We start from the raw sequence: 18,148 nt of genomic DNA, 5'->3' as shown, positions 1-18,148 counted from the left end.
CATCCTCATTTGATATCTAAATTGCATTTAGCAAGATGTTATCTATATTTGCATTTTGTGTATATTTTTTTCTGGTCGTTCTCCTCTTCTGATGAGCAGCATTTAGCTCCGAAATGCCATGGTATAAAGAGATTTCTTTTTATTGTCCCTTTTTTTGATGATATAATAAAGTTATGCATGACTTTTATTCCTCATCTTCATTATATATATATATATATATATATATATATATATATATATATATATATATATATAGGATTGTTGAATATTTTATTTTATTTTTTTTTATTAGCTATTTTTCGTTCCTTGAGCATTTTTATTATAAGAAAATAATTATTTGCCCTTTGTTTACATTTTTCTTCGTCCGCATTTTAGGACGTATTGCTTTTTTATTTTATTAAATATTATTTATTAATTATTAATTAATAATCACTACGTGCATATAGATGACTTACCGTTATGCACGTAATAATTATTAATTAATAATTAATAAATTTTATATATATTTATATGTATATATATATATATATATATATATATATATATATATATATATATATATATATAATCAATCAAACTGAAATGGTTGCCTGCTCTAATTAGGGACCAAACGCAGTGTATCTGGAGAAAGCTTCAGATACCTCTCGCAGTGATTAGTTCACAATACATTTTAGTCTAGATTGCACTGTAGAGAACCTACTGGTGATTTTATAAATTATTTTTTTATATATAATGGCCCAAATTAAAATTTGAAATGCAAAAGCCAAGTATAATGCAACAATTGTGCTCGAAAGAGAAACAATCATTAAAAACGCGCCCTTGCCCTATCAAAGAACTTACTCTTTATTTTATATGCCTGGCCTCACTGGTTGTTCAGTTATAGTGGCTTGAATTTAAGTTTAAAATGAAAATGTTAAGTATCATGGTTCAATTGTGTTTTAAATTGAAACATTCATCTCGAACGCGCCGCTGCCATATCAAAGAACTTACTGTTGATTTTATAAGTCGAGCCTTTTGGCTCATATGGTAAGAAAACTTCTCAAATGCACTTGTGATGTTAGACTTTGTAAGATGTTTACATTGGTTAAAATCGCTTCTTTCTTTCTTTCTTTCATCGTACTATTTCTATAATCGATTATCGATACTTATCGAAGACATTCTAATAAAATACCTATCTAAGAACACCGTCAGGCACATAAAGTACATTCGTGTGAAATTTCATAAAAATCGTCTCAGACATTTTCGAGTCCATAGAGAACGAACTCTCGCCCATGGACACACATATACAAAGTTTCTTTTATATAAAATAATTATGTTACCAGAGTAACAAAACAAAACTTATCAAAATAAGAAAAGATCAAGAGAAACAATACAATAATATTCAAGTAAATAAAAGGCTTCGTTCAAAAATTCCGTCTAAATTTTAGAGTTCGACGGAAACATTCCCTTTCGACAAAATACAGCTGAAGAAGGTTCGAGGTTACATCGACCGAAACGTAGTGAAACGGACAGTTAATATGATAATAGTAGTCCGATGAATCCAAATAACATAAATAACCAATTCTCATATCAAAAATTCGGAAACGTAATAATTATGTGTTTATCAAAGCAAAAGTCACCCAAAGAAAAAATATTAATAAAATTGATTGTAAATTGAATTACGAAGAATAATATAAGAGGATTAAATGGACTAAATTCAATTATTTACCAGAACAGTTTATGACATACGTTTGTTGACATTTAATTAGAGGATGATCATGAGCTAAGAACAAAGTGTAGTATCTGTTCTGATATTAAAAACTTAATCTTAAATTTACTGAGTCAAAAAAAAAAAAGAAGCCTTCTAAACACAGGTAATTTTAATTTTTATCCCAATCCACAGTGCCCTTTTATGAGAGCTAGATTTTCCTACATTAAAACTAGCCTTGTGTCTTACACTGCCTTTATGGGGAAGGCAAGTTAATAGGAACGATCATGTTGTAATCTGCAGGGATGTAAATCCAATCGGTGATTCCTAAGTCCCTAGCTATTGTGTTTTAACATTAAAATAATGTAAACATTTCGATATGGTGTCAAACTTTCGGTTTTATTTATTTTCTTTTTTAGTCCTCAAATTCCATGACCTATGTTTCTTATAAAGCGGTGAGAATTGCTGTGTTTTGGTTGGAATCTATCCATCTAACGCTTATCACTAGGGCTTTGACAAGAGAATATTCTTATCATTGTTTTGACTCTTGAGTATATATCTGACACAGTTAGACACAGTTAATCGACCGGAAACCACATTACTCTATATAAAAGCATATAAGATATCAACGGATACACACTCGAGAGTCAAAACAATGAAAAGAATATGATGTGGTCCTAGCCCTACTTATCACTGGCTAGTTTTGACCTTGAAGTTGTATATTTTTTAGCACCTTACATCATGTCTTGCCTAGATTTTCAGGAAAACACACACACACGCGCACCCCCCACACACAAACACACCCAAAGAAAACGAACACGCTCTGATTGTCTAAAAGCAAAACTGTCAAAAAAGTTAAATTTTCTGCAGCAGAATCGGCAGGAAATAAGAGAGCGATGCCATTACCACTACTACTACTACTACTACTACTACTACTACTACTTATAATAATAATAAGATGATGATGATGATGATGATGATAGTAGTATTGAAATTTGAAGTAGTATGCCGTTATTTTAACTCCTTACATCAAGTGGCTAAATGCATTGTCTGGAGCAATTTCTATAAAAAGACAAAAAGAAAACAAACTAACAAACAAAAAAACCCCAATCTTATTGGCTTAGAACAAATCTGGCCAAAACGTTGCATGTTCTGCAGCAAGGAACAATGAAGCGATAATAATAATATTGCTACAACTATTACAACTACTACTACTATTGATGATCATGGTGATCATGATGATGATGAAGAAGAAGAAAGAAGAAGAAGAAGAAGAAGACCCTGAGGATTATATGTAAAATATCAAAAGTACTTTGAAATAGGTCTTGAATGAATTCATAAAATGTCAACAACTGTGTTGGATTAAGGCCGAGTTCTGCCAAGTGCTTGACACTAGCATTCGAACGTGCCATGCAGAAACAAAGACTCAATGGTTTTACCTTCAGAAAGTAGCACAGAGTGAAACACTGCTCCAATTGCAGATACACCGCAACAACAACAACAACAACAACAACAAAAACAACAACAACAGCAACAACAACAACAACAGCATCCTTGTGTCTAACGCAATCATCCTGATAACCTGCAAGAGGAAAGAACCTTGGAGAATTCTACTAGCAGTTTTGTATCCAACCGAGAAGATGGGGAGACAAAAAGATAGGAATATGGTGAGCGTTCTTCTCCTAGCCGCCCCGCGGCTGCCTGCTGTCAGTTCTAATCTTTGCTGCCCGCTGTGATGCTGTTAGCAAGGTGTATCGGTAATGACGGGTAGTGGCAGGCCGGCAGGGAGCGAACGGTCGGGGTTATAATCGGAAGTTGGGCAGCATTTTGAAGACGGGTCTGTTTTGCTTTTCAGGCTCCACTTTGCTTTCTTATTGACACGTTTAATATTTACGGCTGACTTTCGGCTTGTTTTGTGCCCGTATCGAAAAACGGCCTTTTGCTGGCTTGTCTGTCAGACTTAAGGTTGGAATCTCTCGAAAAGCTGACGATATGCTTCGCTTCTATTTATATGCATTTCACGTAATTATGAAAGACGTTAATAAGCAAAGGGCGATGCGGATTTTAGAAGAATATAGAATCATGTTTGTTTGCGTTGTCGGTTTTACGGCATATCAATCTTTTATTTTTCTAATTTGAAAATCTAGAAATCTGAATAATGTTATATATATATTTTTTTCCAGGATTCGTGCTACTTAAATATAATCTTTATAATATCCGTACCTGATATAGATCGACAAGATCAACTTTCGAAAATCACGTAAATTAATCAAGTATTGTTTTATATAGAAAATCTTATTTTTATATTTTTCAAGCAATTAATGGAAAGTCTAAGAAAAATAACAAGGCCGATGTTGATAGCTATTTCCGGAAAGGTCGTTAAGGGGATGGTAACCCTTTATTTATTTAAAATGGCCGAGCGAGACTTCATCGTCGCTTTCTACTAAAATTTGATTTTTCAGTTAAAAAAAAAAACTACTTGATCAATTTATATGATATTTGGAATATGATATTTTTGTCCCGTGGAGAGTACGCATATCAGAAAATTGGTATGTATTTTTGTTTTTAATATGAGGGGGGGATTCTGAACAATCACTTAATTTTTTATTAAGTGATTAAAAATATATATATACTTTTTCCTTTTTCTGAAACTATTCTAGTAAGAACAACTTACCCATAAATAAGTGTTTTCTTTCTTCTTCATTTCCGTCAGCTTCTCCTGAAGAGACAAATTGTATACATCCGATGTTGTTGCCGGTTGTTCTAAAATCCGAAGCGAATTTTGAATATTGAAACTTGGTCACGTCCTTGAAAACATTATTATCTAAGTTTACTGATAAAATAAAAGGGAATAATATTATATATTTCTCTATTAAATGGTTAACATCATTTTTCTATTTAATAAGACTTTCGTTATAAAAAGCAACTTATTCACCAGAACAAGACTTGGTGTTATTTTTCTCTTCATTTTGTCAAACTTTTTTTTGCGATGATGGTTTGATAATTCGTGTTATTTTGATTATTCATACTGCTGTTGTAATTTTTAATGCTATCCGAACAACTTCCCTGTCGATGTAACCATCGACCTCCTTTATGTGTATCTTGTCGAACTAGGAAATCTCCGTAGAGTGAGGAAAATCAAATGGCAACACAAAACACAAGACGAAGAGGTGTAAGCATTACGTCAGCAGAAACCATGCGGCAACGGTGTGAGATTCGTTAGGCTGGTCATAGATACCGCCTGGCAGATTTAGAAGTTTAAGTTAAAGTGAGAGCCTTAGTTCACTCTCAAAAGATAATGGCTATCTCCTGCAAGGGTAGCTGCGCGTGTAATTATGAGAGAAGGGTTGCGCAATCCTCCAAGCACATCTCTTCTGAATTAGAACTGTTTTAGTCTAATCACCAAGAAAGGTCCAGAACGAGTGGAAACAACGCCTATATAAGCAGAGAGCACATACAGCACATAGGATTCCAAAATGGTCAACCGTTTTAGTACAGACGATGCTCAATCTTGCTTAACTTCGGTCATCAAACGGAAACCCGTGTGTCAATATGATTACGTCATACACGGCAGATTTAAGATTCCAAAAACTGCTCCTTAATGGTGAGCTGACCAAAGACAAAAAAAAAAAAAGATAGAAAAATGCAAGAAGACAGCAAGAACTATTCAAGGATAGTTTGAAGATGACCCTAAAACAGTTGAGTTTATATTCGGAAAACCTGGTTTAAAGCATGTTCTTAGATTTCTGCTGGTCACAAAGGGAATACTGCTACTGAATTTGCATGCATTGAGGAACGCAAGAGGAAACCTGCTATCCGAAAAGACCAGGCGATTAGTACATGTGTTACATAATCTTCTTACAGGTACCCTACATTCGGAAGGTACTTCAGAGTTCAGAACGGACTGACGAGACATCTTTCAATCCAGAAAAAAACCAACTGTCAAGCGATGGACGAACATCATCATTTATTCAAATATTATTATTCCTGTATACTTATCTATACTTATTGTGAATTAATCAACGTTTGTTTCCTTAAAGTTTCTTTTTGTTAATAACATTATTAATAATATTAATAATTTCATAATAATTATTTAAAAAGAAAGAGTTGTCAGTACCTATGCTACAGAATCATCCCACAGGACCCTTACATACGCAAGATATTTCTGCTCTCGGATTGACTGATAAACAATCTACGAACCATTTGGAACTTACCAGCTTCAGAAACGATGGACGAACATCATCATCCAGTGTTTACTATGATACCACTAAGGGATTACCACACGAGGGAGTAGATTTAAATATTTTACTGAAAGCAAAATCATGTTTTACTTTATACTGTGTTTATTTTGTAAAGTCAAAGATGACTTTGCTTTCATGAAAACATTTAAATCTACCCCCAGTATATCAGAGTGAGGGCTAAAAGGTGCTACCTCTTGTCCAGGAGTGACTTGAAACTGTGCGGGGGGTGGAATTCGTAAACCATGGTGAGAAAAGGGGGGGGCATGTTGAAATCTATTGTCATTGACGTTTCTGAATTTTTGAGATGAGGATTGGTTATTCGTATTATTTGGATTAATCGGACTACTGTTCTCATCTTAAGTGTGATTGTCACAACGTTTCGGTCGATGTAACCTCCGTCTTTCTTCAGGTATATCTTGTCAATATCTGAAATATTTCTGTCGAACTCGTAAATTGATCTGTAAGGTCCCGTGGCGTAGTAGCTAGTGTACTTGGAAAAATCAATTGTAAAAGTGATATTCTCCTGAATAGTTGAAGGTTGAATTCTTAGTGTTAATGACCGAAAAATATAATTGCGAATTACTTAGACCCTCTATCGGGTCATGGCTGACGGAAAAAGAGCATGCTACCCTCGTGAAGTAAATAAAGGATTGTAAATTCCGTCCAAATTCTCGAGTTCCACAAGATACATCTGAAGAAGGTTGGACGTTACATCAACCGAAATATTGTGAAAATATCACTCAAGATGAGAACAGTTGTCCCATATATCTAAATGATATGCCTATTGCCCTTATTATTTAACATCATGTAAACATAAGTAAAATTATCTAAATTTATCTAGTCAGCGTTACCCGGGATTTTTTTTTTTTACATTGTTGTTGTTTTGTTTCTGTATTTTTTAATTATGCCATGTCTTTTCTAACTTCTTTTTTTAAATAGAATGTTGGAAACGTAAGAAATCATTTTTAAAGCCGAGTTGGATATTTGAGAGATTTATTATTGTTATTATTTTTTTTTTTTCAATAAATAAAAGCTATATAAATCAAACGTTTGGACCGAGCCCAACTAATGCCGACCAATCACGACTATCCTCAGTGAATTATAGACATTTAAAAAAAACTTTCTCCTCATTGTCGAGCTCTAACAACAGATGCCGGTGACAGCAAACTCTACTGCTTTCGAACAGAGACGGCATTAATGTCTTACTTTTTATGTAACGATTATGCTAGCGATGATGTAAGGGTTACAGGTTTGATATTTCTACGTTGAAAGCACAGTATAATTGAAAACATAAGAAATAATTTTTAAAGCCAAATTCGATGCTAAGAGATTTTTCTTCAATAAATGCAAACAATATAAATAAAATATTTCGGTCGGATCCGACCTTCTTCAGTGAGTTCTATACATGTTGCAGGGATAGTATGAAAGGAGTTGAGCAGCAAAATGTCCGTTCACATTACACTTGAACTTCTGCATGTCAGTACAGTACGCAATTGCTATTTTAAACATAAACCTGATATTTTTCTGAACTTTTGGGGTGAGGATAGATAACTCGTATTATTTAGATTATTCGAACTATAATTCTCATATAAAGTGTAATTTTCACAACATTTTTCTTTTTTTTTCTTTAGTCGATTACCTTATCGAAGATTTTAGAAGTTAAATTTAAATATCACGGTATTATTAGATCATTCGATTATTAATTGAATTGTTATATTTTCGACTCCCGGGCATTGGCGAGTAACCTTGCAGAGCACTGCAATTGTCAATTGTTATCGAATATAAATATTTAATAAAGAAAGACTTGTTGGAATCATGAAAGAAATATTACCGGATAAAATGTTTACGCAAGATAAACAACAAAAGAAAAACATAATTACAGTTAGTATTTATTATGAAAGATTAGGAATTTTAAATATAAAAAAAAAACTTTGAATTTAGTATAAAATCAATGGGCGAATTTAAATAATAATGATTGGCCTGGATCTGACGTCAACGCATCAACGAAACAAAGAATTAGTTTTCATATATACTGGGAGTCAGAGTTAAACAGTCGAATTGTACAGTCGAGGGCCAATTAGCTAGCCACCGGGGAGAGAATGGACGATCTCTGAACGCCCTAGGGAAGATATCGGGCGCAAGATAAAGCACAATGTAAACTTCAACAAACGTTGCATAACTCCGGACAGAGATCCAGGCGAGAATAAAAGGCTTATACAAAAAAACAAAAACAAAAAACAAAAAAAAACTGTAATTCTTGTCTTGGCGTTTTCCTTTTTAGAGAAGAATTTCAGTAGGTGCAAGAACTAACGAAAAGGAGAAAGAAAGGGAAACACGGCATATGACATATCTCAGCACTTCGAAACAAGGAAATATATGCAAATGTTTTCGTAAAAGAACCGTCGTGTTAAAGAACAGCCATCACGTTATTGTCGCGTCGGAAACGTTTTAAATGTTATAAATCCAGTCTGCTATACAGTTATAAATGTACAAAACGAACTTTATATTGACAAGTATATATACACATCCACTAGCTGATACACACACACACACACACACACACACACACACACACACACACACACACACATATATATATATATATATATATATATATATAAACCAATGACACCTTTATTATAGAGTCCCCATTTATACACACCAATATATAATAGTATCAACTTATACCAATAACTGAGTGCCTTTAATTAATATTGTCTTACTTTATAAAATGTAATATTACGTGATGTAAATAAATAGTTAAAAAACACTGTCAATCTTTTAATCTCTGATTATTTTCTAAAAAAAATTAAAATAAGAATTAGTCACCAGTTTAAATGCTTCTTAATAAAATTCCAGTTTGGAAAGGTCACTAAGTAATTCAGTTTTAATTCAACTAATATCAGGAGATTAAAATTGTTGACTTTTATTGCAAAGAAACAACAATGCATTATGGTAAATTTAATTTCAGATCTACTTAAATATGATTAAAGCATTTCGGTTTAGTATTTTATGCTATTACGTTTTTGTTTCAAAAAAGTAATTGAACACAAGCAACATAAGCAAATAATAATTAAAAAATCGTGCAAGTCACGTCGGGGCGCGAAAAACACACACATTACTTGTTTAAACTGTCAAATAAAAAATCATTTCTATTTTTACTTAAGTTCAAATATAAGTATTCAAGTCCCGAAAATGAATCTAAAGATACCGGCTTCTTGACCTAAAATGCACCAAACATTGATGTCATATTTTCTTCTTCCTTTCCAAACTCAATCATCTTATGCTAGCCAAAAATAATTAAAAAAATTATCATCTACAAAACAACTAAACTAAACCCTATAAATGAATAGTTAAAGATATGAAGAACTTGAATTATTAAAACTTTTTTTTTAATTCTTGGACTAAGCATTAAATTACCGGAAAAAGGTTTGATACGCCTTAAAGCAAAATAACTAAACTAAACGTTATGTATAAATACGGCCTGAAAGTCTGATCGCCACAGCAAGAGTCACTGCCAACAAGAATAATACAACGAGCAGCGAAACCAGAAAGAAAAGATGAAAAAATAAAATTTGGAAGGAAGCAACTACAAGAACGATTAATAAAAATGATAATATAGGGGAATTACGTAAACATTTGGACATGTATAAGTAAAAAAAAATAAATAAAAACACTTGGATGGAGAAATGGAATAGCTACTAACGGTAGCAATGAACAATGCGATTAGCATTAATTATATTACAATTAAAAATAGATATTTCGGAAAACAGTAAATGCCAAATCTTTAAACACTTTACTGTACTATACGGAAATACTATAAGGAACTACGTCTGTGTGTGTGAAGTCGTTCACTATAGACTCGAAAACGGCTCAGCAGATTTTTATGAAATTTCACACGAAGGTGCTTCATGTGCCTGGCCGTGTTTTTAGATAAGGTTTATATCAGAATGTCTTCGATAAGTATCGCTAATCGATAATCGAAACAATCCGATCACAGAAGGAACTGACGATTTTAACCAAAGTTGACACCTCTCCCAACCTAATATTACAAGTGCATTTGAGAAGTTTTATTACCACACAAGTCGAAAAGCTAGACATATAGAATCAACAGTAGGTTCTTTGATATGACAGGGGCGCATTAGAAATGAATGTTACTGTTTAAAGCACAATTGCATTATGATACTTGGTTTTTTAACATTTAACTTAAATTCAAGCCGTTAGTACGCACAAGCAGTAATGTCAGACACATAAAATCAACAGAAGGTTTTTTTTATATGACAAGGGCGTGTTCGAAATTAATGTTTCTGTTCAGAGCACACTTGAAGCCTGATAGGTGACTTCTGCATTTTAAATTTTAATGTAATCCATTATATATAAAAACAATTTTTATAAATAACAGTAGGTTCTCTACAGTGCAATATAGACTACAACGTATTGTGGACTAAATCATGACGAGGAGACATGTGAAGTTTCCTCGCCGTCCACTGATATGGGTCCCCAACTAGAGCAGGCTATCAATCGATTTGATTGAAAATGGGCGATTTCATCGATGTCGATGACAATAAAAATATGGGCGCGACAAGAATTCGTTGATCATCATCCAATCCCGGGCAATGTCAGATCTCGCTGCTAATAAAAAGTAAACGGCAAATCATATAATAAATGAACGCAGAAAGCTAGCGTCTAAAGAATATAAAAACAGAGACAACTGTGCGGAGAAGGAAATACACTGCTAACTATGCAAACGACATGCACAATGAAGGCAGTGCTGAAGAACAAAAATGATAAAATCCTATAGAACATGGAGGTATAAACAACTATATTCATTCAAGCAAGCAGATAAGATGTTATAGTAAACAAGAAGGAAAAAATCTGTCAAACAGTAGTGTTTGCCGTCCCAACATCTCACAAGGTGAAGATCTCATTTTTCTAACTGATTTAAAATTCTCCGTCTTTTTGCCATTTAGAGAATGTTGATTATATTTATAAAATTAAATGGTTTTCTTCGTTTACCATGTTCCTTTCATTTATCTGGCAAATTTCGGGTATTCACTTATTATTATTATTATTATTATTATTAGTAGTAGTAGTAGTAGTAGTAGTAGTAGTAGTAGTGTTCACTAGGGGTTTTTACACTAGTCATCATCAAAGATTATTCACTGATAATTAGAGGTTATGTTTCGTGGAGTCTGGATGACAGCAAGTCACCCAAGCACCTTTTTTGATAACCTTTGCAAATCACATTGTATTAGCGCAACAGCTGTTTACTATTGATTTCTGGATGGCAACGACCATTTGTCTTCACTAGCATTAAACTGGCAATAAAGTTCTACAAAAGCCCAGTACTCTCTCCACACTCTTCCAGTTGGGTTTTGGTTAGTGCTCCACGTCATCGACCTTTCCACCATCCTTAACCCTCCACAGCTATTTTATGTGGTATCAGCCGAGACCGATTCTTTATTCTTTTTTTTTTTTTTTGCGGGGGAACTATTTATAAGATGTCGTTCAGTTTTAGTTACCTTGATTTCATATGGTGTTTCTTCCCCCATTTTGTTTTATTTCTGTTGTAGTTTCCACGCAGCTGATTAGTGTTCATAGTTTATGTGGGGGGATCACCACATTCGATGAATCTTCTTAAGATTTTAGTTGTTTCTTTTCTCATTGTTGTCCTTTGTACAGCACAATCACGTTGACACACAGGTTCTTTACAGATCACCGAAGTTAAGCAATGATGAGCCTGGCCAGTACCAGATGGGTGATCATTGGGGAAAGCTAGGCGCTGTATGTACTGCGTCGAGTCATACAAATTTCCTGGTTGGTATCTGAGAGTGCGTTAAACTCATTGGGGGGGAGGTAACCCCTGAATCAAGACGGAAAGCAATGTTTAAACACGACAGAGCTGCCGCATGCATGCATGTCCGTTATATAGCTTCAATCTTTCCTTTGATTATAATTTTTCCTAAACATTTTTCCAAATTTACGGACGATTCCTAATGATCGTACAGTTATTGTTATTGTATTACCTTTCTTAATATTCTTTTCAGTTCTCTGATATGCTCCGTGTATTTTCTAATTATCATTATTATTGGCTCACAAGGAGCTTTCACACAGGTCATAAAGGAGCTCTCCTTGGGAATAGCCTGTGGTGTTCTCTGGAAGCTGAGTGAAAACAAGTTTATCCTGTTTTCCAGTGATCTCTATCTCTTCTGATAACATTTGCAAATGGATTTGCATTATCGCACCAACACTGCGCCATCGCTCTCTCGCTAGAAGCGGCCATTGGCCTCCACTGGAATTAGAGTGGCAATACCCCCCCCCCGGTCCAAGTTCTCTTCGCACTTGTCATTATTATTATTATTATTATTATTATTATTATTATTATTATTATTATTATTACTAGCAGGACCTGTGGAAATTCCACAGAGGACACATTCATATGTAATATATTAATGTTGGCATTCTGTAGATGATCAGTGTAAGTGGAGACGCTCTGATATAATTGGAGCTTTTTTGTTAAAACTGCAAAAGTATTTATCTAAGCTAGGACGAACGCCTGGCAAAGCCCGGTCATAAAATACGCTTAAGTATGATATTTTAACTCTTGCATATTTCCTATATATTATTATAGAGTTGATGTTCTATCGATGTTTATATGTTATAAAGTTGCGATTTCAAAAATAAAATGAAACATATCCATATGACTTGGGTGCATTAGCTTGAATCGAAACCGAAAAAAACTTATGAATATATATATATATATATATATATATATATATATATATATATACCTAACTTCAGTTCCTTTAGCGATAATCGAAATCGAAACCAAAACTTATACAAAATTCTTGATAAAATTATTTATTAAAACAAGGGATTACTGGAGTGCCACCAGTTATAATCGAAACTGAAACCAAAACTTATGAAAAACTTTTGCTAAAATTATTCATAAAAAAAATAGATGACTTAAGTGCCATAAGCTGTAATCGAAACCGAAGCCAAAACTTATGACGAATTCTTGGTAAAATTAGTTATGACAAGAAATGGAAGTACATAACAATTAAACGACCCAGAGGTAAGTGTGACACAGAAAATAACACACACGCTATCGTATGAATATATAGATTAACATTTATAATCCCCTAAACTATAAGGAAGAATGACAATGTATTTTTACATGGAGAGCGCTTGATTTATCATATGTAAAAGAATAAAAAAACTACTTTTCTTATTCTTAAATAAAGCCGAAAAACTCTACACGAGAGAGAGAGAGAGAGAGAGAGAGAGAGAGAGAGAGAGAGAGAGAGAGAGAGAGAGAGAGAGAGTGTTAGAGTGAGCGGGAGACACAAAATGTAGCCACTTGGGCATTTTTTTTGGGGGGGGGGCGCTAGTCTAACGCGAATATTTATATGTTTACTATTTGTTAGTGCATAGAGAGGAATTTTAAAACGAAAACAATAAATAATGGTAAACCTGGATGAACTACACACACACACACACACACACACACACACACACACACACACATATATATATATGTATATATATATATATGTGTGTGTGTGTGTACATATATGTATGCATACACACACACTTATATATATATATATATATATATATATATATATATATATATATATATATATCCCTGATACCGCTGAACCTGTAGACAAGTTTGTAATAATTTCTGTTTTAAATTGACAGGTGTCATATTTAGTGCAGACTAAGTCAATTTGAAGATCCTATCAAAAGTGACAGGTTGAGCCAGGTTTGCAAATGTAAGATGTGAAATTTGCATGCTTCCACTAGAGTTGCAATTTGATAGTTTTAATATTGGGTGCAAGGTGAACTCTTTGTTAATATTGTTGCAATTGTGCGCTGTCAGTTTTAATATTTCGCCTTTGTTTTGAGCCGAGCTCGGCAGTGCCGGCCAAAACTGGACGCATGCATTATCGGCTCTGCAGAGTGTTACACGTGAAAATTCCGCTAAAGTTCAAGATAGTTTTGCGATCTCTGGCATCTGTTTCAGGTAGGACTTACATATCGGTTTATGCACTTAGGATCTGCTTGGTAGAAATGTCAAATAGGGAATATCTTACACAGTTAGGTTCGTTTACACACACACACACACACACCCACACACACCCACACACACGCACACACACACACGCACACATACACACATCTATCTATCTATCTATCTATCTAGGTCTGTATCTATAAATATATGTGTGTGTGTTTGTATATGTATATGTGCGTGTATACACACACACACACACACCCACACACACACACACATATATATATATATATATATATATATATATATATATATATATATATATATATATATATATATACAGTCCGAGAACCCTTGCTTGCATCATTGTCTATCAAAAACATTGTTGTCATGGAAACCAGCTTGTATTAAATAAGATTCACATTCCTTTTTCACAGTCAAACCATATTGTGTACAAATAAATACTGTTAACTTGTAGACATAGTTTCAATCAGGATTATGTTATTTCCTTGTTTCGGTTTCGATTCTAGTTGATGGCACTTAAACCATATTTTTCTTTAGAAATCATGTCTATATTTTGCGTACAATATAATCTATATATCTATAAAAGTGAAAATGTCTGTGTGTGTGTCTGTCTGAGTGTGTACATTTCCCGACTAAATAACTCTGTCAATTTTCGGTCTACAGACTTGAAATTTAACATACGGAATATTGAGATTTGGGAAAATCTTTTTAATCGGGGTTCGGCCAGAAATTTTGCTGTTAAGGGGTCAAAGTTCAACGGTTTGATATTTGAGAACTCTACCAAACTCCTCCGTTAATTTTGAGTCGAACCACTTGGAATTTTAAATGTAGGTCACTTGGACATGGATAAAACTTTTTAATTTGATTTGAGCAGCAAAAATTAAATTTTAAGGGGTCAAACTTGGGGTGCAGTTTAAAAAGTTGACCTCTGCGGTTTCCACCAAACTACTCAGCCAATTCCTGGTCTAAACATTTGAAATTTTACAAAAAGTTTATTCAGAAATAGGGCAAGCTTTTTATCGGTTTTGGTAGAACATTTGAGCTGCCAAGGGGTCAAAAGCCAATTTTGGGTCTCAACATTTGAAATTTATACATAACGGGTATTCAGACATGTCTCAAGCATTATAATCAGTTTAGGGGCGAATATTCGGCTGCTAAAATGTCAAAGTTGAAAGAATTGTCCTTTGCAAATTCTACCAAATTCCTCCACTAATTTTATGTCTAAAGTCTTGAAATTTTAGATGTAGGTATCTTGGATATAGGTAAACATTTTTAATTGGATTGGCGACCAAAATAATAAATTTTAAGAGGTCAAAATTGGGATCACATTAAAAAAAAATACTTCTGCAGTTTCTACAAAATTACTAAGATAATTTTTGGTCTAAACATTTGAAATTTTACATAAAGTGCATTCACACGTAGGGTAAGTTATAAAGAGTACATAGCGTCGGAGCAATGCCGGACTGAACTGATAGTTATCTATCTATATGTCTATTAAAGTGAAAAAATGTGTATGTGTGTGTGTGTGTGTGTGTGTCTGTGTAAATTCACTACTAAATTGCTCTGTCAATGTTCGGTCTAGAGACTCGAGATTTGACATAAGGCGTATTGAGATTTGGAAAAGTCTTTTTAATCGGTTTTCAAATAGAATTTTGGCTGTCAAGGTGTCAAAGTTTAACGATTTGACGTTTGACGACTCTACCAAACTCCTTCGCCAATTTTGCATGTCACCTGTCTAACTCAAGAGCTTCTACAAGAAGGACTCTTATCACTGTGCCTCATAGATGCATATGCACACATATGTCCTCAGATCCATTCTTCAAATGAATAATTCCACAAAAACAAAAAACAAACAAAAAACAAACAAACAAAAAGCAAAAACAAATACAATTCCGATTCAGGATGAATCCATAGATAAAAATCAAAACGCATATGGAAGGAATCGGAATAAGAGGATTGACACCTACCTGACAAGGAAATACTTCAATAGTTATTTACAAGAACATAAACTTATTATCAAATTAATAACTATTCCATGGTCTATTTTAAAGTTATACAAATAAAAACATTTCAATATTTATAGCTTTGAAATTTAATTGGGATTCTTACATATTGTTGTGGGGGAATCACCCTTCAAATGAACTGTTCTATCCATTATATAAACCATAGACCTTTTGGTCCCAGGTGTGGATTAAACACCAGAGCGACCCTCGCCTGCTCGGTGACGTTTACTACTCTTTTCAGTTGTAACCTTTTTACGTTGTTGTTCCAGTAATGCATTGTTTAAACTCTATTCCGTTGTTCTGTTTTCTTTGTTGCTTAATGCAAGCCATACACATATCAAGACAAAAAGAGGACATGCTTATTAATTTGAACATATATTCCAAAGATCTAAAGTAAGCTGAGGTCATTCAACATGTACATTTAGTGATGAAAATAGTATTTTAAATTGGAGCATGACAGGCAAATAAATGAACGAACAAACGGAACAAGAGGCTGGCAAGCAGAGCTCCTTTATAGAGATGCATGGACGCAACTAAAGAATTAAAAAATGCGTTGTTCACAATGTCAAGAATTGTATTTTTTTGTTTTTAAAAAGAGTAATCAATAATGAGATCGTAAGGGTGTCCAATTTAAAGCTGCTTATTTATCAATCTATTTACTAGAGAAGGCTCACCACTAATCAGTCTAAACGTCACTCGAGGATTTAGCTTATGAGTGTTGGGTGACCGTTGAAAGAAAATCCTGACGATCGGTAATAGTGGCACCTCAGTAGGGCTTGTTTATTTAATGGGGCGGCTCATCAGAAACTCGTTTACATTAGATTCGAAAACGAACATGTTATAGTCAACTGGAAAACAACCCTACAGTATTTTGTTCTACAGACGGGCAGTACGAAGAAAAATGTTTATGGAAGTGCCGTTTTGTTTTAGGCACAGATAGAAAGTAAGGTGCGTTGTTGATATAACTCCATTATAATTGTGAAAAGTGCTGCTTTTTTATAATTTCGTTTTATATTTTACCAGCATTTCAGCCCGGCGTTGCCCGGGTGTTTTGAGGTGTATGATGAGCAAAGAAAAAAAAACGGGTCATTTTTTAAAAATTTTCCGCCTATTATGAGCCCTTAAAATTTATTGTTTTGGATTCAAATAGAGTTATTAAGTTAGATCCATGTCAATGACACCTATATCGTAATGTTCAAGTATTTAGACCCAAAATTGTCGGAAGAAATTCGTAAAGTTCTCAAAGGTCAAATCGTTGAACTTTGACCTCTTAACAGCATAATGTCTGGCCGAAAACTTATCACATAGATTTTCCCAAATCTCAGTATCCTCTATATCAAATTTCGAGTCTGTAGACCAAAATTTGACAGAGTTATTGGGTAGGGAAATATACACAGACACACAGACACACAGACACTCAGACACACAGACACGTTCACTTTTATAAATCTATATCAGCATGGGTTCCCGGCGTTGTCCAGGTGTTTGGAGGTGTATGCTGAGCAAAAAAAAGTCATTTTTTTATTTGTCCCCTATTATGACCCCTTAAACTTTACACTTTTGGGCTCAAATCATATTATTAAGTTAAATCCATGTTCAAGGAACCGTTATCTAAAATTTCATGTGTTTAGAACCAAAATTGTTGAAGGAGTTTGGTAGAGTTTTCAAAGGTCAAATCGTTGAACATAGACCCCTCAATAGTTAAATTTCCGGCCGAAAACAGATCACATCGATTTTCCCAAATCTCAATACCCTGTATATCAAATTTCGAGTCTGTAGACTAAAAATTGACAGCGTTATAGCCTTATTACGTAGGAAAATGTACACACACGTTAACTTTTATAGATATACTAGCATTTCAGCCCGGCGTTGCCCGGGTATTTGGAGGTGTATGCTGAGCAAAAAAAAAAAAAAGAGTAATTTTTTTTTTAATTTGACCCCTATTATTACCCCTTAAAATTTATAGTTTCGGGCTCAAATCACTTTATTAAGTTAGATCCAGGTTCAAGGAACCTATATCTAAAATTTCAAGTGTCTAGACCCAAAATTGTCGGAGGAGTTTGGTAGAGTTCTTAAAGGTCAAATCGTTGAAATTTGACCCCTTAACAGCCAAATTTCTGGCTGACACCCGTCACATCGATTTTCCCAAATCTCAGTACCCGGTATTTCAAAT

Source organism: Euprymna scolopes, chromosome 9 (genome assembly GCF_053919585.1).
Source record: "Euprymna scolopes isolate OS-2025 chromosome 9, ASM5391958v1, whole genome shotgun sequence".
Lineage (NCBI taxonomy): Eukaryota > Metazoa > Mollusca > Cephalopoda > Sepiida > Sepiolidae > Euprymna > Euprymna scolopes.
The sequence above is the reverse complement of the archived record's forward strand: the minus strand, read 5'-3'. Positions refer to the sequence as shown.